Here is a 22656-nt window from a genome sequence, read left to right as displayed (position 1 = left end):
CAGCTGCACTCACTCTCTTCAGAAAGATTTTTGCCCAAAATCTTCAGCCAAACCAAGAAACACCTGTGGAGCAGATGGTGAGTACCATCTGGGTGATTTCCAGGCTGCCTTCCTCCACTGGGCTGAGCAGCACAAGCTCTTCAGTAGGTCTGTTGACATCCACCACATCTCCTGCCTCCTCCAGGAACCCCCATCCCAAGTGTCCGCAAGAATAAACTAATTCAAAAACCCTTCAAAAACGCCCAAAACACTTAGAAAAAGACTCAATTGTGAACTTCCATCCAAGGAGATGCCCAACGCTCTCTGGGAGACACCTTGTGTCGGCACAGTGGGCTCATCGCTCCTGTCACCAACGTCACTGATGGAGCTGCGCTGCCAGCCCAAAGGTGTTTCCCATTTTGCCTATTTATGGCAGGATAGAGAGAAATGTATCAGGGCTGTTAAAACCCTGGCAGAAGCATTTTGAGCTAATTATCATCTTATAATCCCTGCCAAAAGACCTGCAGGGACAGGGTTGCATTAATGGGGGTGACATATTAAAAGCCAAGGTAAGCGGCTCGGTGTCCCCGATGGGCCGGGGTCCCCCCTGCTCCTGCCACACGGGAAGCTCCTGCCTGTGCCTCCACTTCACAAACCTTCACCAAAATATTTGGACCCAGGGAGACAATCATATTGGGGAAGCACCAGTGTCCCCAGGTTTGAGAAAGAGAGAGAAAAACTGCTGGAAGAAAGGGAAAGAGGAAAGGTGGAGCCCACGTTACGGCAGAAATCATAGAGTCATGGAATGGTTTGGGTTGGAAGGGACCTTAAAGATCATCCAATTCCACCCCCCTGCCCTGGATGGAGCCCACCTCCCACCAGACCAGGTTGCTCCAAGCCCCCTCCAACCTGGCCTTGAACCCCTCCAGGGATGGAGCAGCCACAGCTTCTCTGGGCAACTTGGGCCAGGGTCTCACCACCCTCACAAATAATCCTCCCAGCATTGCTGTCGTGAGAACATGCTTTGAGCATATTTTCTCAGGTGAGGTGTCAGTGTCTGCACTGAAGAAAAAAAAAAAAAAACAAAACAACAGAAAAAAACACCAAAACTGTGCAATTTTCCAAAACAAGCTTCAACTCACACCACCTTTGCTCGGAGCAGCACAGGGGGCAGGAGAGTGATGGAGGATGCTCCTTCTCAAACCAAAGATCCCACTGAACTGAGATTCCAGGGCTGTATCAAAGCTCTCCAGGTTCCCATCCAAGGCTTAAGTATTTAATCCAGATTTCATCCCATCACCAGCGGATGGATCCCACACCCCCGATGGATTTTCAGCCGAGCAGACATCACAGCAAACACAGAGCAAGAAAATGTTCCTTATGCAATTTTAACTCCATTTCACAATCTTAGTTTCATTTACTTGTTAAAGTTTAATACGTCCCTGGGAGATGAGGGGAGCGAGCTGTCGGCGCTGCTTTAACTCTCCCCATGGCTCAGTTGGCATTTTTTATTTGTGTTTTCACTCTCAGCAGATAAATCTGCTTTTATCTCCTTCCTAGTTATCCAACAGCCTAAAAAAAACGCAGAGGCAGGAGGAGGGGACAGACGTCGTGTAGGAAACTCATTGATGGCAAATTTACTGCACGGAAACAGAAAATATCAGGAAGTGATTCTGCATCTTTGCTGAGCCTGACTTGTGCATCACAGGTCGTTAGAAACATTAATTAAAGTGAACTGAAAGTTAGCATTAAGAAACCCTTTGAGGATTTGACTCCCTGTGACACCCAAACATAAGTTTAGGCTACAAAAAGCAACGGAGGCCCCAAGCTCCCAGGGTCACCCCAGAAAAGCTGAGTTCTACCAGCACAGCTGATGAGCTAAAAAGGCAGAATAATAGGGAAAAGATGTGCAGGGAAGTGGTAATGGATGTTTTCAGCAAGGGCTGTCATGGACCACCTGAAATTCCCTTTGCCATTTCTCTCTATAAATGTCATCCTCAGGCGGATGCTCGGCTATAAAGGGATGATGGTTTTGTTGGGGTTTTGTTTTTTTTTTTACCTCTGCATAGAGTAGCTGTTTGTTTGGATGTAGAAATAGTCACAGCTTCTGTCAGGGCTCCCAAGATGGCTCAGCTGCCAACTTCTGCTCCCTTGTGAGTGGCGTGCCCTGATTTTCTCCACAGCCCTCCCCTTCCCATCCTCTATCCCCCTTTCCTGCCGAAGCGCAACGAGTTTCAATGAGAAAGTTTAGCTTTGACCTTTGCCTGCATCGGGAGTTATTGCTTTTTTGGATCCAAAGGGCCTTTTTAGGGAACTTATCCTCCCTGTTGGCCAAGGGGGTGCTTGGTGTCCCATCTGGGCTGCTAAAGGTTCGTTGGGATTCACCACACGGGACTGGGGTTTTTTTTGGCAAGGAAAAGAGCAAGGCAATAAACATCTCTCTAATGGGCACGTCTGCAACGGCAGCGGAGGAACGCACCGGAGGCATTTTCTTTTCCCCGAGACGGCAGCCGGAGTTTACCCTGTCCGACGAGCCCCTGCAGCCGCTAATGACTGCAAGAGCCACTTCCTATAATTAGATTTTTCATAGATGAAATGAATTTAGGTGGGCTGCGGTGAGCGATTACGAGACTTAATGACGGTCTCTTTCCCTGCTCACGAGGATGCTCGGGGAAAAGCTGCATCCCGGTTATCTTCGCCAGAGGCAGGCGGGGCATAATTCGATATATTTTGCGCAGCGAGGAGAATGGACTCCTGGTTGGCTTAACGTACCTACAGCCCCTTACGGGCATGAGCGGTGCGAGGCGGCGGTGACGGGGGAGTGAGACACAACACAGGGAAATCTCTGAAATCCTGGTACGCACACACACACACATCCCCCTCTGCCACCGCCCGGGCAGGCAATAGCAATAATTTACCCTCATTAACATCATGCACCAGCCTTATCCCTTGTCCACCTGGGATGCGGGATGCTGTTTCCTTAGCCCCTGTCAACACTCCTGCTCTTAGAAATACCCTATATCGGAGCAGATTTGGTGTCTTTTCTGCACACCGTATTTCCAATGGGGTTGTAGGAGCTCCCTGGGAATCCACACCAGGACCCATCGGGGTTTTCCCACAGAAAAAGTGCAGATTGGGTCAGGGCAGTTTTCATCTGTCCGTGGGAAGATGGAGTTGATGGAGCATCATTTTTTTAAGCCTTCCTCTATGAGCAGCTCTTAGGAAGAAATAAAGCAGAATGGTTCCCGCTCTGGCTCCTTCCCCGGCTGCAAACCCGGTGTTTTATGGATGTCGCCGCTCTAATATTCCTTTCAAAACAGGCTGTGGACATAAAAGGCCGGTTTGTCAATCCGTCGATCGCCCGGGGCTAAGCCAGTAATTCTGCTGTGTTGCTGCGGTTTGCATTGAACGAGCTGGCTTTCCAAGATCAAAAAATATTCTACATCAGCACAGGGTTGCAGCCGCAGCCCTCCCCGATGCCAGCGCTCCCCCCCTTCCCTGGGAGTGGGACAGGAGGGTGATAAACTTAAGGATTTATCGTTTAGATTAGCATTTAGGATGCTCCGAGGAGACCTTAGAGACCCTTCCAGTCCCTAAAGGGGCTCCAAGAAAGCTGGGGAGGGACTCTTGATCAGGGAGGGGAGCTGTAGGACAAGGGGGAACAGTTTTAAACTGGAAGAGGGGAGATTGAGATGAGATCTGGGGAAGGAATTCTTTGCTGTGAGGGTGGTGAGACCCTGGCCCAGGTTGCCCAGAGAAGCTGTGGCTGCCCCATCCCTGGAGGGGTTCAAGGCCAGGCTGGAGGGGGCTTGGAGCAACCTGGTCTGGTGGGAGGTGTCCCTGCCCAGGGCAGGGGGTGGGACTGGATGATCTTTAAGGTCCTTTCCAACCCAAACCATTCTATGATTCTGTGATTCCTTCTGTCCCAAGGCCACCTCCACTGGGATGCTCCCAAGGCGCTCCTTCGCCTTTTCCTGCTCTCCCACCACCTTGTACTTCCTATGAGTTTCTGTTCCAGAGTAACTCTTCCAGGAGGCTGTAGAAAGCAGTTTTACGTTAACTTGCTTAAATAGCTGCCCAAACTCCACCTTCCAGCCAATACGGCATTGTAGGGCTCCTGCTGGAAACATAACAAGCGCTTGTGGGGTAGTTGATGTCTGGGGGAGAAAGGGGCTTTAAAAGAAAGAGAGAAATAAAGAAAGAAACTGTCTTTCTGCGGTGGTAGTTGAATTAGGCCCCTTCAAACACCAGCATCAAAGCATGGAAACCGGCCCTGAATAACCGCCACAATCGTCCACGCCTCTGCTGACCACTAACTTTTAAGAGAGAGCTATTTAAAAGCAAATTGTTGGATATTCCTTCACCAGCAGCAGCTAGCCAGCATTTAGATGAAATGGCTGCCCTCCAAGAAAATAGCAAAATAATGACAGAAAAAGCAGCCGGCTCTAAATACAACAAAGCACAAGAAGACAAAGTCAAGATTAAAACTGCTTTCATGCTGGGGGCGCGGGCTGGGTTCATTGAAGTGATGTATTGCTGTTCCCTCTCTCGCCCAGAGCGGCTGCTGAAGCTGTAACGGGGCATGTACAAATCCTGCGAGCCACGTCCTGGCAGGACATCTGTCATAACTGGATTTTTAGATATAGGGGACGCGTGAAACGCAGCGTCCCAGGCCCTGTGGAGAGCAAAGGGCTCTGTGGTGGTGGAGTCACCATCCCTGGATGTGTTTAAGAGTCGTTTAGATGTGGTGTTGGGGGATATGGTGTAGGGGAGAACTTTGTAGAGTGGGGTTGATGGTTGGACTCGATGATCCCAGGGGTCTTTTCCAACCCATATGATTCTATGATTTTATGGTTAATCAACAGCGACGCACAAAGCATGGAGGAGACCCTGCCAGGCTGTTTGTCCCCAAAAACTCATGATGGCAACCAACCAGGTTTTCCACTGATCCCCTGCAGGACGAACGTGGGAGAGCGCTGGGGCCCAGCCAAAGGTGTTTGTCCCCTAAAACCCTTGAGGTTGAGCAGTTTCCCCATTTGACTGCTGCCATATTTTTTTTCAGCATTGGCTGAGCTCATCCCTTGCAGAGCTTCAAGTTGCAAAGCATTAAAAAACTAGGATTTTCTCTGTTCGTGGTGGCCCTTGCCCTTCTGTGCGGTTTCTCTGTCTAATAAGGGCTTTGCAGATGCTTCATCCTTTGCCACGAAGGAGTGTTATTAAAAGGTCTCCTCTGCTCAGCCAGCTGTCCTCATAAAATGTGGAAATTTAATGCCTCTGATGAGCTCCGCTCTTCTGTCAAATAGGGTAGGAATTGGCCGGGAAGTTGGAAAATTAAGTAAAAACTCAGCGATTGCATTTGTTTCATTTCCTTAGGAATCCAAGCTGGAAAATATGGTCCAACCTACTAAAGAGAGAGTGAATGTCTGTCCTCACAGTCAGCTCCTGGACCTGGGAGGAAAGGGAGACAGCCCAAAGTGCCATCCCACGTGCACACATTTTGGGGGTGACCATGTCAAATGAGGCTGAGACACTCAAGAGCATCATGAACCTGTGTGTGTTGTTTCCAATGAGCTTGTGTCTTTGAGCTTATGAATTTTCGCCTGAATAGTCCTTTTTGGTTTTGCAGAGAAATCGCTGGTCTTGCAGAACCAGCACAGGTCCCACGTGGCTTTTAATTCACCGGCCGAAGCTCTGACATTCAGAGTTTTACACAATTTGAACTAGAAAATAAAGTTATTCCTGTCCTAAACCAGTTGAGAAGAAAGGCATGATCACTGGCAAAGCCCGTCCTGGTCTCTGGTGGTCGATAGCACGAGCGCTAAATCAGCCAAAAGCATATCCACGTGGAATCCATCACCCACTTCCTAATTTTGAAGATTCAGCTCCAAAGCCAACCCCAAACAGTGGCGAGTTTGATGCCAGCTCACAGCCACACTTGGAAACGGCCCCAGTACATCAGCTGTGAAGGAAAGGTGTGATTTTTCCCTCTGCCAAAGAACTTTGAACAGAAATAGAGGTAAACGAGTCCTCGGTGAGCACTGAAAACAGCTCCACTTCCAGAAGCATCCAGCTCACAGATGGACCACCTTAAAAAAAAAAAAAAAAAAAAAAAAAAAGAGCATTACCACCGAGGTATAATGAAAAACGATGCCGTTTTATTTGGTATATCATGAGCCGCATCTCCCGGCTGTACCTGCTGTAACTGGAGTGCCGGCTGCAGCAGGTACAGCCCTATCTGTAAAACCTTCAAAACGTTGCCTCCAGGCAAGCAGCTAATCTTCTTTCCCTTTTGTTGATAATATTTTTTTATTTCTTTTTTCTGTAGGTTATATCTGTTAAAATGCAATTTGCGCTCCCCAAATCAGAGGACGGGCTTGGTGACGAGGAGAAGCCTCGCGCCGAGGCGCTGATGGGCTTTTTCCCGTCTCCCAGCCCAGCGACGGCGGCCGCCGGTACCACGCATTACATCTCTAAACACAATAAAGTTTCATTGTTCATTAGGATGGCTGCAACGAGGCGTTGGCGGAGCAATCACATAATTGTTTCTAAAAGCATAACATCCTTATAATGCTTTAACGTGATGCTTTAAAGCGTTTCTGGGAAATGAATTGAGTGCAGGGAGTAGGGGATTTCAGCTTTGTGAGCAGCATTATGTTATAAATGTTGGAAAAACACTGGAGAGATCCATGGGGCTGAAGGTGATCAAGAAGTTACTGAGCTCATCCACTTCCACGGCTACAACCAACCTCATCGAGTCATTCCCACGAGATCCTCATCTGACCTGTCTTAAAACCCTTCTATGACGAAGAGGTCACCGTCTCCCTGACCATCCACCCTGGGCCCTTCTTTCTTTTGTTAGTACAAGTGCATAAATAAAACCAGCACTGCTGAGCAAACTTAAAGGCTTAATTTCTGTTTCTACACCCAGCACAGCATGTGGGTCTTCCACAGGAGCCTGGCAGAGGCGACCCACACCCATTAAGGGTCTCACCCCCAGCCCTCTGCTCTGTCAGAAAGAAGAAGAAACCTTAATGGCACGTGATTTGTCATCGGTGATCAGCAACGCAAGTTCATGGCCACTGCTCTAGGACAGCGCTGGTTACCTTGGCCAAAAGATCACAGCATTGGGGCCACCTCGGCTGGGTTTAGGAGGCACCACCATCTGCTCAAGGAGCCTCTCAGACACAGTTGTCCTGGGAGCAGCTGGAAGCAGAGGTACATCAGGGAACAGGTGGATCCCAGAGCCTGTCATTCACAACCAAGAACAGTTTTCAATATCACCTTCATGGAAGAGCTCAATTTTAAAACCAACCACCAGGCTTTAAATCCAAGGCATGTTCTTTTGGATTATTATCATGCTTCAAATACTGAATATTGTGTGTCGCACGTGCCTACCTTCAACACTTAGCTTGGAAGGTGGATGCCGCTCAGCTTGGGTTGTTTTGGATGCTGTGTTTTGGGCAACGAGCTATGTTGTGTTCTCTTTGCTCACGACGGGGATGAGATCACCCAACCATGCAGCCAATGCAGACGTACACCAGCATCACACACGAGCAAGCCTTGACATCTCCCTGGAAGGGACAGTGTCCTGTTGTCACGAGCTCTCCTTTTGGTATTCACAGGAGCATCCATCTCAGGTCTGTGTGTGCTTCTCACAGCGGGAGATATGAAGACTTAACATCTCTTCTCCGAGAGCCTGCCACCCGAGAGCACGGGAAAAGGAGAAAGCAGCCAGCTCAAGGTCCAACAAAATAACCAGCTAGAGAGACAACTCAGTGGGCAACTTCAAGATGTATAAATTAACATCACTTGCCTCAGTATAGTTAAAAAAAAAAAAAAATCAATCTTTATAGTTGGAAAATGACAGTAGCTTATTTAATTTATGGCAAAAGCAAAGACAAGAGGAGAATAGCATTGGAGATTACACTTGCCGAGTGTGATGTTCTCCTGTAATGTAATGGAATGAGTTAAGAGCAAAGTGAATTAGTGCTACAGGCTGACCTCATCCCACTAATCCCGGAGAGCAATAAGAAATGGAAGGTTGCATTCGCCAGCTTGGTTTTCAAGGTCAGTGAGGACCAAAGTGGCCAGTCTCCTCTCCCTGTGATTTTAGCATTAACTGAGCAGCTGGCTGTGATCCTCATAATTTATTCTAACAAGGAGAATTACTCCAGTGCCTTTGGCAGGTGGGTAACTCCTTTGGGAGCAAGGAGAGCATGAGAACGAGGGGCTGCAGGTATCAAACCAGCTCCCAAGCTCAGGTACCTGGTCATCTCTTGGTGTATGGTACTTTGCAGCAAGAAGATTAATGGGACTGCAGCAAGCGGTGGCTCACCCTGGCGCATCCTGGCTGCGTCGCTCCTGGACTGATCCTGAGGTGGTGACCATCCATCCTGCTCTCAGCTCCTAAACGATTCCTAATCTCCCTGTGGTGCCTTTGCTCAAAAAAGTTATGGATGCTTTAAAATGAGTTTTGTTTCAAAACTGCATCTCTCATACGCTGACAAGAACTTACCCTGAGCAAACCCCATATAAAATTTTGATGGTGGTTATTAGCCACCGGCTGAGCTGGATGTTTCTGCAGGTAAAATGGTCCTCCACAGGGAGAGGCAGCTCGAGACCCTGGTATGAGGCACTGGCCGCTGAAGTATTTTGCAGATTTATGTACTCTGGCTGCAGCTCCTGCTCTGGTTTGGGGCTGAATTTCACAGTGTGCAGATGGTTGTACACCACCGATCCACCACCCCGCCTGGGGACAAGCAGGAGAGCTGGTCCTCCCGCACACGGCACCGTGAGATTGCCCCAAAATCAGGAGCTAGAGGCAGACAGAGATGGGGGTCTGGCAGGAGGGTTCGTTCAGGGGAAGGTGCTGCTGGACCACACCTGGTCTTCTGCATTATCCAACAGATGGAGAAGAAAGGCCCATGAGGATGGGCGCTGCGGTTAGTTTGGGGACTGATAAATTTACCGAAGCAGATTGCCATCAGCTTTGATGGAGCCAGTGTCAGAGCAGTTTCTCGTTCCTGCCGAGAAAGGCTGAAGTACGTGGCGTTATCTCTTTGGGAAGATGGACACCTGGGCTGGAAGCTGAGCTGCAGGAAATAGAGCACATGCAGCATTTCTCCCTGCGGATGCACACAGAGGACCCATCCTTCTCTTGCTTTCGTGGCCGTAACTATTGATCTCATTGAGTCATGCCTGGGCTGTGATTGAAGAGGAAGGGAAAAAGGGGGAGGTCATTTCAAAGTCAGTGAGAACACCATTTTTGAGAGGCAAAATCACCAGACCCACCGAACAGAGCCGTGTCTCTGTGTGCAATAGGCTGAGGTCCAAAGCAGGAAAAGGCAGGATAAATCACCGATAGATATTGTCCCATTTACAGCCGGGAGGGATCAGGCAGAGATGACCCTACAAGGTGCTATATGAGGAACAAAACCGTTGCAAACAACCAGGGAAGCTGCAAATGTGCCTGCAAAGCAGCACGTCTCATTGGGCTGGTGTGTAAGCACCCAGGTTTTCACTTGTACTCACTGTTCCTTTGCTCGCATGTGCAAAAGCAGCAATGACCCACCTCAAGGGGCACCCGTATCACCTTGCGCATGTGACAGTGTCAGAAATGGCAGAAAGCGAGCATTTCCCGCTATCCTTCAACCCCTGCCTCTGAGCACTCTCCGTCCATCCCATAGATTCAAGAAATGTCCACCATTCGGCTGGTATCACTGCAAAAAAACGATGGGAGCAGAGTCTAGGACAAGTGTTCTTGCAGGACAGGAGCATCTTGCTCTGCAGAGCCTGCATCTCAGAGACTTTTACACAGGACACAGGGTCAGATTTGGGCAGGAGCCTTGCCACAGCTGCCAGCACGCCAACCCAAAGAAAGGCCACCAAAGTCTTTGGATGTGGGTGCAGGCACTGGGTTTGGGGGCCCTTGAGGAAGGCCATGGGTGGCTGGCCAAATCCCAGTAGGAAATGTGGCTTCAGTGCAACTAAGATTTAATTTGATTGCAAAACTCATTATGTGCAGGAGCCTAGAGTCTTGGGTTGCCATCACATTAAATATGAAGTGCAAATAAATTTTACTACCAGGGGTTTGGCTTGGTTCGGGTGAGCACTCAAGCCTACATACCTTTTGGAAACTTTTTAAATGCCCAGATCTCCGCAGCTGATCCTGTGAGATCACCAACATGACTTTTCCAAGCCCAAGGCAACGGGAACAGTTAATGCCTCAGCATGCCTGGAGAACTTTGGAGGCTTCACTGGGAAGCCTCACACGGAGCTCGACTAATCCATGCTCATCTCCTTTCAGTGGGTCCAAAAGATGTGGAGATTTGCAATAAGACCTCCTGGCATATTTGCACCACTGCGAGAGTTCAGGAGGTTAATTTGGCACCGCTGCTTTCTGTGTGTATCTCCCACCCCCCAGGGAAACATCCAGAGATGCCTTGTGTCATGCAGACCGCAGGCAATGGAATGTCAAACCACACTGGGCAAAGCACAGCATTCATCCCGGACGGAGGCAAGGCAGAGGAAGTGCAGATGGCATTTTCCCCTAAAATGAAAGGTTTTGAGCCTGATCTTCGCTGTACAACACAACAGGCAGAAAGCAGGGTTTGGAAAAGCCTTGGGGGAGCATCAGCAGGGCGGGAGGCAGCCCCACCAACAGCCGTTGTACGGCATTTTCCACCAGAATGACAATTAACGCAGCAGTAAGGCCAGGAAGCAGCCTGGTGGGACTGCACAGCTGCCAACACGGCTTTTAACACACTCGGCCCTGGCTGGGCTGTTCCCAGCGGCACACGGATGGGCTTTTGCCCCCAAAATACTGTTTTTCTGCTGCCGATGTTCACTACCTGCCCAGGCTGCTCCGACCTGCGATTTCAGGCTGCAGCTCTAGAAATGTCGCTGATGCTCCTCATTTATGTCTTTCTATTAATCATTCTCTCCCTTCACACGCAGCCTAATCAATGGGGACAAGTGCGCGGTCCCTCTAACCGATTCCTATTATTCCTCATTACGCCCTTTGTTCCAACCTTCTGCTTCCCCATCTGGCATTAAACCCTGAGACCCCCCATCCAAGCTGTCCTTTGACTGTCTCTGTAGGGACATCTCTGCTTTAGTTGTGTAATCAATTAGCCGGGAACCAGACCGCTGGCTCGGATACCTTCTTAGAGCAGCCTTAATTTTGATTAATATCTCTTCATGACTTTAAAACCATATAGGCATGATTCCCTACCCAGCCATGCTTGTTAAATTCATAAATCAATCTATTCCATTCCCTCCAGACGCGCCGAGACCTTTCCAGTTGCAGCCATCCAGCTCCGGCCGCCGCAGAGCGTTATTTACTGGGTTTGCTTCATCCCTCTGCAGAGAAGAAATCCGCTCACCGAAGCCAAAAAAAGGCCAGAAGTATACGTGTTTATTTTAAAGTAATTAAAAGTTGCCTCCTGCAGACAGTACACTTTTGAACAGCTCTATCCACGCCGAAGAGGCTGGGAGCAACCACAAAGCCCTTCTGAACTTCTCCGCTTTGCTGGTCACCCAAAAGATCACCCCAACCACTGTCACCCAAGGATTTTTGCCCATCATCACGTCCTTAGCACCTGCCTAGAGGGGAGGGGGAGGAAAAATACACGCACAGGCATAGGCTTACGTACCTATATACAAAAAAGATGTCTCAGCTTCAGACACCAGCCAGTTTAGGTCCTCAAAAGCCACGTGTCACAGCCCATTTCCCATTTCAGAGCCACAAACCAGCCCATTTTATACCTTCTTGATGTTCAAAGCCCTTCCATCCCAATTACAGCCCATCCACTCGGCCCTCTGGGAGAAAAATGTCAGAGAAATAATGTTTTCTTTCACATTTTCCATCTTTTATTCCCTTTTCTTGTCCCAGGCACAGGGTTTGGGATCTGGTCCTCACGGTGCGATCCAGGGCACTGTCACTGGGAAAGGGGGAAAGTAAACGGGGAACCCCGAGTGTGGGCGCCCTACAAAAGTGTTCTGCGGGGTTTTCAGACCCACGGCCCCCCAGAAGGAGAGGGGACACCCTTTCAGGCAGAAAACTGCAAGTGGGAGAGACAAGTCATCTTTTTTATATATATTTTTTGAAATATGGCCCTGGCAGGGATAAGATAAAACGATGCTGCTCTGCAATAAAAGATTCAAGGGTTATTTTTCAGTACTCCATTCCTTATGCCAGAAACTGAGCTTTCAGCCAACACTTTGATCAGTTCTCAAGCCTGAAAAGGTAAATTTTTTTGTGTGTTGCAGGACGGACATCCACAGCCTGAGCCAGCCCTCTGGAGCGGGAGGCATTGATCCACCCCTCCCATCCACCCCCCTGGTACTTTTGGGACAGCCTCTCTGCCAACAAACTTGCTCACTTAAAGTATCTCTTCCCCTTGGTTGCAAAGATATAACTATCAAAGGTATAAATATCAAATTTAAAAGACACCTCAGGGCTGGTGTGGGTGCAGAAGGGACCATGACCAAGTTCTGGGGCAGGCATGGAAGGATGGAGGACCTCAGCTGACAAGTGGGGCTGGCCCCAAAATATTCCAAGGAGGACGAGGGAGAGAGCAAGGCACTGATTTCACTTTTTAAGCCCATATCCATCCAGCAATCTGATTTATAGCCCGGCTGCAGCAGCTGGACTGGGGACCAGTGAAAAGTAACGTGCCCCTGAGGGACCCAAAGGCAAACTGAGATGGGAGGTTGCCCTGAACCATCTGAACCACGATGCTGGAGCAAGTGTCTGCAGGTGGAAAAAGACCCAAAGCACCAGCAAAACCATTGCATCTTCCAGTTGTCCTGCAGGAAGGGAAAGTCTCTCCAGCACAGGGAGAGCAAAAGGCAGAGCCAGAGGGAAAGTCTGCTGAGGGTCCTCCAGAGAGGACTACGTATGGGTAGCTGAAGGAAAAAATATTGCAAACCCATCTGGCTTCAGAGAAATACAAGGGTTTAACCATCATCTGAGAAGAAGGTCTGAGCCTCTTACCAGGGACAAGTGACCCAGCAGAAAGTGCCTTAAGGTTTGTGTGAGCCCTGGTCCATGTTTGCACCATCTCCACGAGGATCCCACATCCCAAGTCTGCTTAAAGCAAATCCTTGTGGGTTTTGCCACAGCAGAAGGGACACATGGGACCAGCCTCCCGGCAGCGCAGATGGCACTTTGTGAGCCACATAAAACCCTGTGCTGATGAGACTCCTCTGCAGTCATTTGTTTTAAATGCCAGAATATGCTTCGGGAGCTCTGACATTTGGGGAGTAAAAGCGAGCGGTGACCAACTCCCCTCTCTTCATTAACTCCGGTAATTGGCGTTACCGGCAGAAGGAAGCACGGCTGTCGTGCAGGGACCAGACCCTACAAGCGCTGGGTGAGACGAGGTCCATTTGGGATGGGTTCAGTCACCGATGGGGGCAGCACCTCACCCCGCTTCCAACCCCACCACCAGCTAAAAGGGGTCTGGATGTGGGTGATTCTAAAATACCATCTTCTTCCCCACTGCTAAAGCTGCTCGTATCAGAGGAAACACTGATTGGCCATAACCTCATGTGTCACCTCGCACAGGGGGAAGGTCAGCATCTGCTTGTCGTCATTCAAGCCCAACCCAAAAACTCCCCCAAAAATGTGGAAATGTCCCATATCCCTACAAAATTCATCATGTGAGTAACACACAGTTGGACCTAAATATTTTTTGCCTGAGAATATCCAGACTTGAGGGGCCCATTTTACCCCATAAAGTCTTTAGAAGGGCGAGCCATTGGAGTCCAAATCTCATGAGCCCAGCACAGCCCTGAGCCCCAAGGCACAACCACACCACATCCTGGGCTGCATCCCCAGCAGCGTCGCCAGTAGGACGAGGGGGGGATTCTGTCCCTCTGCTCTGGGGAGACCCCCACCCAGTGCTGCCTCCAGCTCTGGGGCCACCAACAGCAGAAGGACATGGACCTGTTGGAGTGGAGCCAGAGGAGGCCACGGAGATGCTGGGAGGGCTGGAGCCCCTCTGCTGTGAGGACAGGCTGAGAGAGTTGGGGGGGTTCAGCCTGGAGAAGAGAAGGTTCCGGGGAGACCTTAGAGCCCCTTCCAGTCCCTAAAGGGGCTCCAGGAGAGATGGGGAGGGACTCTGGATCAGGGAGGGGAGCCCTAGGAGGAGGGGGAAGGGTTTGACACTGAAAGAGGGGAGGTTGAGATGAGATCTGGGGAAGAAATTGTTGCCTGTGAGGGTGGTGAGACCCTGGCCCAGGTTGCCCAGAGAAGCTGTGGCTGCCCCATCCCTGGAGGGGTTCAAGGCCAGGCTGGAGGGGGCTTGGAGCAACCTGGTCTGGTGGGAGGTGTCCCTGCCCAGGGCAGGGGGGGTGGGACTGGGTGATCTTTAAGGTCCCTTCCAACTCCAACCATTCTGTGATTCTACACTTAGATGAACGCCTGGGAGAACCGAGCTGGGCATCGATTTTGTGCCACCAGCTGCTGTGACACCTTACATCAAACACTGGGAAAGAGCAGGGGAAACATAACTGAGTTTTACAGCTCGTGTGAGCACACTGGTGTCGCAGACGAGATGCCATAAACCCAGAGCATAACTCCCAAGGATTTTCTGCTCTTCCAAGCCACAGACCATTTATTTGCCAGGGTTTGTATAGTGCTTACCCAGGGTATACACGATCAAAGCCGTGATAAACAATGTCTGCACAGACACAAAAAAAAAAGTATATATCTGTGTTGCTAGATCTCCGAGAAAATCAGCTAAACACAAAGTGGTCCTGAGCAGAGCTAAGCCCCGAGGCGCGGGCTGGCTGCTGGGATTCACCGGCTGTTCTGAGCAAGGTAACGTTTATTCCCAACATTGCGGGGGAGTTAGCGGAGAAGCAAAAAAGTAATTAAGCCATCAGAAGGCACCGCGGACGCGCTAGGATCCCAGGTGTTTGGTTAGGAGGGGATTTCTACAGCATATGTGAAATCCTCGTTAAAATTCTCACGTTTTCTGTACGAAATCCCAGTTCCGCAGAGTTACTGCAGGCACAGGGGGAGGAGGATGGAGAAGAGCACGGCAAGGAGACGATGCCGAATAAGAAAAGCCCTCACTGCAGAGTGTGAAGCTTCAACCGGAGGCAGGACTTCAGCTACGCTCTTTTGTCAGATTGCATCCATGAAATCCCTGGCTTCGGCACTGATTTCCCCTCGCAGAGCTCGCCCCAGAGCCCCTCCTGGCAGAGGGCTTGGGGGAAGCATCGCACCGGTGGGTTTTGGAGCTGCTTTATTCATCAAGGCAAGCACGAGCTCCTGGTGCAGCAAAAAGGTCCCCTCGCTCCCACATGCCTTTTCGCTGATGAAATATTAACTTTAAGCCACCATTGCCCCCCTCGACAAGCCTCTCCCCGTCTGGTGCCGGAAGAAAATGATAGGAATCCACAGGCTGCGAAGGCAGCGACTCGAGGCGGCGGTGGGATAAAGCCGGGCAGCGGAAACTGCCCAGATGGTGATCACCTTAACAAGACCATCTTTAAGGTCCCTTCCAGACCAAAACAGGCTATGAAGGGCAGCTTCAGCCCGTCAAGTGATGCGAGATAAGGAATAACTCATTTTGGATCCTACGAGTAATTAAATAGCTCGGTCCTGCTCAGCGACGGGGGTAGAGGCAATTGGCTTCCAGCCCGTCTCCAACCCCAGCCGGTGGTGGCCATGTCCTGGGCACCCCCAGCAGGGGTGGGAAAGGACTCCACGGTCAGGGAGCGGTGACTGATGACCACTGCCTCCATCCTGAGGGGACACAGCCCTGAGTGAGCCAGCACCACTGTCACCTGTCCCTGCAGGACCCCTCAGCACAGCAGGGAACCAGCCCAAGTTCTTTTTCCCCATGACAGAGCCCAACCTCTGCATCCCCCAGTATTCCAGCTCCCCTTTCTGCCCCTCACAAAGTGGTTTGGGGGGTTTAATTTTATTTTTGTGCCCCAAAATCACAGACTTGAGCTGGGTACAGCTCCTCTGCAAATGCAGCAGACCCGATTTCAGAGAATCACAGAATGGTTTGGGTGGGAAAGAACCTTTAAAGCCCATCTAGTCCCACCCCCCTGCCATAAGCAGGGACATCTTCAACCACATCAGGTTGCTCAGAGCCCCGTCCAAACTGGCCTGGAATCTTTCCAGGGATGGGGCATCTCCCACCTCTCTGGGCAACCTGGGCCAGGGTCTCACCACCCTCAGCATAAAACATTTCTTCCTTGTATCTAATCTAAATCTCTCCTCTTTCAGTTTAAAACTGTTCCCCCTCGTCCTATGGCTCCACTCCCTGATCAAGCTGAGGTTGCCCTCGATCCCACTGTCCATGTCATTGATGAAGATATTGAACAGTACCGGTCCCAGTATGGAGCCCTGAGGGTCACTGGTCTCCATCTGGACATTTCCATCCCTGCCACCACCTACCTCTCCTGCCGCTTAAAAAAGCATAAGGGAAAGGTGGTGCATATCCCAAAACAGCCCCAGCAGGTCCCAACAAGGGCTCACCTGGAAAGTCACAGGTGGGGACAGGCAGATAGACACGAGTGCAGGGCGATGTTGGGCCATTTTCAGCCACCATGTGATCAATGGCACAATGTGCCACAGTGGCCACGGTTCACTGACCGGCCCCGGTGCCGCCTGTCCCACGGGAAGCACACAGGGAAAACATGCAGGTTTCCCTTCAAGGCGTATAAAATCATCTGCTTCACAAGCTGCAAATACAACGGAGCATAAATACATTTTCCCAACTCTCACCCTTCCAGCCTCCTCCTGATCATTCCGAGAATCTCCTGGACTCCACTATCAAGGAGGCAGCGGCCTGGAGTTCACTCAGCACAACGTTGTTTAAGACTTAACGCTGAGCGTGCGGTGCAATGAAGTGCTGTTTTAGCTGATCCGACCTGCTAAGACCAAGATATTTGGGAATGGGAAGTCTAGCCTGCCCTCTGAGCATCACTGCCATCAGAGGCTGTAAATACAACAGAGGCTATTTGAGCTGTGTCCCGGTTTGAAGCAAAACCGAACCAATTTTGTGTTCTGTAACTTCACATCCCGGCCAGGCCTCCTCTAACTCTGAAATTAAGGGTATATTGTGGAGAAAACTGCTCGTTCTCAGAATGACAAGCCCAATGTTTGTGCTCCATGCCAAGGGATGGTGAGCAGGGAGGCCCTTGCTTATCCTTATTGCCATAACAACCAAGGGCAGCCAATTTCGTTATTTGCCCCCTTAGAGGGTCAGAAACGGAAAAAACGTAGAGGGGTCACATCGGTGGGGAGGAGGGGACAGGAGAGGTGACCCAAACCTGACCAACTGGGGTGTTCCATCCCATCTGCCCCACGCTCAGTATAAAAGCTGAGGGATCAAAGGCTCAGCCCCTTCCTGCGATGGCCGACGTCCAGAGAGGACTCTGTCTGTTCATCTGCCTTTGATCCCGATCCGTGTGTTCCTGACTCCAGAGCTGGAACCCAGTTCCCATCCGTCGCTGAGTCCAGTCTGGGACTTCCCCAGTGCCTGCCGGTGACGTGACTGTCATCCTGGGAGCTTGATACGGTTTTGTATATATTGTATCTATTTCATTGTTTTCTTCTTTATTTTTATTTTAATATTAATTCTTCATTGAAGTAGTTTAGTTCATTCTAAACTTCTGAATCTCCTTATCTCTTTCTCCTCCTCTCTCCTCTTTTGCGGGGGGGGGGGGAGGCGGGAGGGGAAGGGCCATCCGTCGGTCTGGTTTTGGTAAATTCAGCCAAAACCACAACAAGCTGAAACTAGAATAAAATATTACACATTGCCCAGCAGGCCGGTGTCTCGAATACAGCGGGAATCCCGCTAACAGGGAAGACGTCAATTTGATTTTTAAGTTTGTTTAAAGCAGTTTTAACGCTAAACAAGTAAACATTTATAACCGAATAAATAGTTTTCAGTTTAGTCAAGGAGCATTCAGCGGATGTCGGCATAAATATTCAGTTATGGAAATTATTTGATTGAAATAGATTTTACACGCCATAAATAAACATTGTCTGCCACGAACACACGCTCCCAACAAGCGGCGCGAATTAGAGAGCCACCGATGCCTCCTGCCAGTCTCCCAAAATGTTTTATTTAGAAGCACTTCTGCTCACCGCCCAGCCAGCCAGATCCCATCTGCCTGGGCTTCTCTAGACGTTCATCTCGCCGCGGTATTAAACGCCCGGAGCAGAAGCCCAGCCCAGGAACGGGGCAGGTTTAGCAGAGGACTGTGCCAAAGGAGCCAATAAAGTGATGAACCAGGAGCCCGAGTTATGTCGGCGTCGCTGCGGAGCCAGCCTGTGTGGCGTTGGCCACCTGCGGAAACCGGGGGCGAGAAATCTTTGTGTTTTACCAAAATCCACTGCGTTTCTGGGGGGCTAGCAGGGCTACGGGTGGATGCGGGCGCAGGAGAGATGCTCTCCCCCAGGCAGAACATCACCCTTGCACTCAGCGAAGCTTTTAGCCGCAAGAAGCGGCACGTAGGTAGGAGTTCGGCTTTTCCAAAAATATATTTATGAATAAATGGCCTCAAATTCAGGAGTGTTTGTGGTGTCGGCCCGTACGGGGATGGCTCTGCACAATCTTGTAAAGAAGCGGACGAGCTCAGCATTAAGTTGGAGAAAGACAGGGATGACCTGACCGGGGAGAAACAGCATGGTCCTGTTTTGGGGATGTTTTAAGCTTTCTCTCCAAAATGGCAGCGCGTGCAGGCCCAGAGCACAAAGCTGGGGAAAAAAAAAAAAAAAAAAGAAGAAAGACAGAAAGGAAGAAGAAAGAAGAAAGAGAAAAAAAGAGGGGAGAAGGGAGGGAGAAGAGGGAAAAGGGAGAAAAGGAGGGAAAAGGAGGGAAAAGGAGGGAAAAGGAGGGAAAAGGAGGGAAAAGGAGGGAAAAGGAGGAGGGAAAAGGAGGAGGGAAAAGGAGGAGGGAAAAGGAGGAGGGAAAAGGAGGAGGGAAAAGGAGGAGGGAAAAGGAGGAGGGAAAAGGAGGAGGGAAAAGGAGGAGGGAAAAGGAGGAGGGAAAAGGAGGAGGGAAAAGGAAAAATAAAAAGGGTGGGGAGAGAAAAAAAAAAAAAAAACAGAAGGATAAGAAAGGCAAGAACTGGAATTTCGGTTCTGCTGTCACACCTGTGACACCACCACAGTGACACAGGACCTGAGGAGGACCAAGGAGAGCCCAGGGCTCTGCCCCAGTCCTGCCATCCAGCACTGGTGCAGGAGCAAGGATCCAAAACACAGAGATTTCTCGAAAGCGAGCAAGAACAGGGCACCCGGCAGGACAAAATCCCTCTGCGCTACGGCTTACCAAGAAAAGCCATTTATTTCTGGACACAGCAGACTGCGTCTCGCTCAAGCCCTCATGACGGCGGTGAAATCACGGTCGGACTGTGCCATCTAGCTTCTACACTCAGACACGGGTTGCCGCGCTGGGTTCTCAGCCCCAGACGCTGAAGCCACACGTGTTCAAGGATCGGCAAAAACCCTCGCAGACTGGAGCTGGAAATGCTTACCCTGCCCCAAACCTCCCCCCGGCAGCAGGGGGAGGGCGGGTGGATGGATGGAGAGTCTGGGTCAGACCCTGCCCAGAGTCACTCTTGGAGAAACATCACACCTGAGCGTCCCTGTTATGGTTTGAGGAACCCACAACAGTTTATCGTCTTTTAGAGAATTATTCCTTCACCCAACGACCTCTCCCTACTCAGGAAGGGGAATGGGGAAAAACAAGGAAACCCAAGGGTTGAAATATAAACAGATTTAATATAATAAGACTAAATAATTAACATTAACAACGCTAAAGAACCAGTATTGATCCCACTACCAATATAAAATACCCCAGGACTATCCCCATCCCATCCCATCCCATCCCAGGAAGCTGTGCACTCCCCGCAGGGACAGCCAATGTGGGACCCTGCGAGCGCTGCGGCTTCGGGAGGAAGGGAAGGGCTCAGGGCTCCGGCACCGGGACAAGGAGATCTCAGGGTGGCAGCCATCGAGGGAGAGAGAGAGAGAGAGAGAGAACTCCTCAGCAAACTTTGTCATTTCCATGGAATGTGCCGTTCATGGTATGAAATAACCCTGTTGGCAGCTTGGGTCAAGTGCCCGGGTCTCGCTCCTCCTCATCCTCACACCTGGGGACCTGGAAACACTGAGACCTTGAATCCCGCATCCCAGAGCTGGGGATAAAGTCAGTATTTTCACCAGTTCAGCCACTAGAGTCTTCTAAAAGTGCTGTTTTCCCAAGCATTAGAAGAGACCTTACCGAAAAGTAAAATTACTGAAAGAAGTTAATCCTGTGTCACTCAAACTGAGACATCACCAAGTGCCATCACGGGTGACCTGCAGAGCTGGTGTGGGGTGACCCACCAGCATAGCACAGAGGAACACGTCCCCAGCACCTTCACATGGGGAGCGACTGGACCTCATCCCACGCCTGGACCAGACCCCCCCTGCACCTCTCCTGGTTGACCCCCAGTGCCACCCAAGCGACGTCTGGCAGACACAAGACCCTGGGGCACTCAGTGATGTCAATATTGGGAACATCCACATCCCTGGACAAGCTGCTGCCCCTGTTCCAGCACACCTCATGGAACCCAGAGTGTTACCCCAGTTTCCCAGCTGGAGAACTGAACTCCGTGGCAGCTTGCGGAAGGGTGAGGAGCCCCATCCTGACCTGGGTGATGGGCAACCACCTTGCTGGGTCTGGCACCCATCCCGAGAGTGGAGAAAACAGCCTGAAGACCACCCCCAGCCTGGTCCCAATAAAGCAGGTCTCAGGGAGTCAGAGACCACCTCTGCATGTCGAGGGTCACCACACGGCACAGGATTTCACCGCATTTCTCCTGCCACAGCTCACCAGAAGGAATTACACTATTATTTGTTTTCCTACCTAGGCGTGTCAGGCAGCTTCATTTTTAAAGCACAAGGATGAGTTTAAAAGCCAGCGTATCACCCAAAGCCTTGCAGATTCCTCCCGGAGCCTCTGACAATCGTAGATTTTATCCGGTGCATAACCCAATGCAATTTGGTGCTTTTTTTCCCCAACAGTCCAAATCCCCTGTAAACTCTATTCCAGCAATTAGAGGTTCGTCTCTCCGAAAAGCTAAAGCATCACCGTCTTTTACTGGGCTCCAAGTCGGCACCGTTTTTTCCCCTACGGGAAAACAGGCATCAGCTGTTTGCTATCGATGCCAAGTCCTTGAAGAGTATCTTGATTTTACCTGATTTTCGGGGGAATCAGCAGCTCTTTGTAAATCGCTTCGCTTCCGAGTAAGTCTGAGCTTCGCACCCGTGTCCCTTCAGAGCCTGCAACCGGCAGCTTCGGGAAGAAACCAGGTGCAATTTTCACCCTGAGCTGGGGAAATTGGAGGTTTTGGCACCTCGTCTTTATCGTGTGTCGGGCAATAAATACCCGGGTAAGGCAGCAACGAGGTAAAAAGGCACCAGGGTCTGTGCTGCACCGGCTTCCCGCTAGACTGAAAAGATGGGAGTAATAGGATAGGGAAACGGCAAGGACGTTTACAGCCTTTACAAAATTACAAGGTATTGTAATGTGTACACAGGAATTCGAAAGCATACTTTAGCTTTGTTTTATTTAAATAGCTTTCTTTGTTCCACCGCTATCCCCAGCTATTTGGTACGGAGATTTTTTTATTTTTTTTTTTAATTATTGTTATTAGGCAGTTCTTAAGAGGTATATGAAAAGAGTGTGGAATAAAAATCACACCCATTCCTTCCATTTCATGTTTCTGCCCAGTTATCCTTGATCGTAGGGCCCAGTGCCAGACTGACAGGGGTGGGAAGGGACCTCTGGAGATCATCCAGTCCAACCCCCTGCCAGAGCAGGTTGCACAGGAACGCGTCCAGGCGGGGTTTGAATGTCTCCAGAGAAGGAGACTCCACCACCTTCCTGGGCAGCCTCTTCCAGGGCTCTGCCACCCTCACAGGAAAGAAGTTCCTCCTCATGTTGAGATGGAACTTCTTATGTTCCAGTTTGTGCCCATTTCCTCTTTTCCTGTCACCGGGCACCACTGAGAAGAGTCTGGCCCCATCCTCCTGACACCCACCCTTTAGGTATTGCCCAGCATCGATGAGGTCCCCTCTGTCTGCTCTTCTCCAGGCTGAACAGCCCCAGGTCTCTCAGCCTTTCCTCACCAGAGATGCTCCAGTCCCTCATCATCTTCATAGCCCTCTGCTGTCCCCTCTCCAGCAGTTCCCTGTCCTTCTGGAACTGGGGAGCCCAGAACTGGTCCCAGTGCTCCAGATGGGGCCTCACCAGGGCAGAGCAGAGGGGGAGGATGACCTCCCTCCACCTGCTGGTCACACTCTTCCTGATGCACCCCAGGAGACCACTGGCCACCTTGGCCACAAGGGGACATCCCTGGCTCACAGAACAAGCTTAAGAGTGTCACCAGCTCCTCTGCAGCCTTCTGGGCAGCGCAGCTCCCCTCTCTCTGGTGGGGGTCGGGAGCATCCAGCAAGAGCCCCCCTCACATATGAAAATCAGTAATGGGTTAGAAAAGACAGCCGTGTTTTCTGATTTTTCAGAATCACACTGAAGCCAAACACACAACCCCACGGGATTCAATTCCATCCATGAGCAGAAATTGGAAAACAAATCATCAATCACTAAAGAACCTCATTTTTTTAATTATTATTATTTCTTTAGCATAGAA

The sequence above is a fragment of the Numenius arquata genome, chromosome 6 (assembly GCF_964106895.1).
Source record: "Numenius arquata chromosome 6, bNumArq3.hap1.1, whole genome shotgun sequence".
Taxonomy (NCBI): domain Eukaryota; kingdom Metazoa; phylum Chordata; class Aves; order Charadriiformes; family Scolopacidae; genus Numenius; species Numenius arquata.
Note: the sequence above shows the minus strand (reverse complement) of the source record.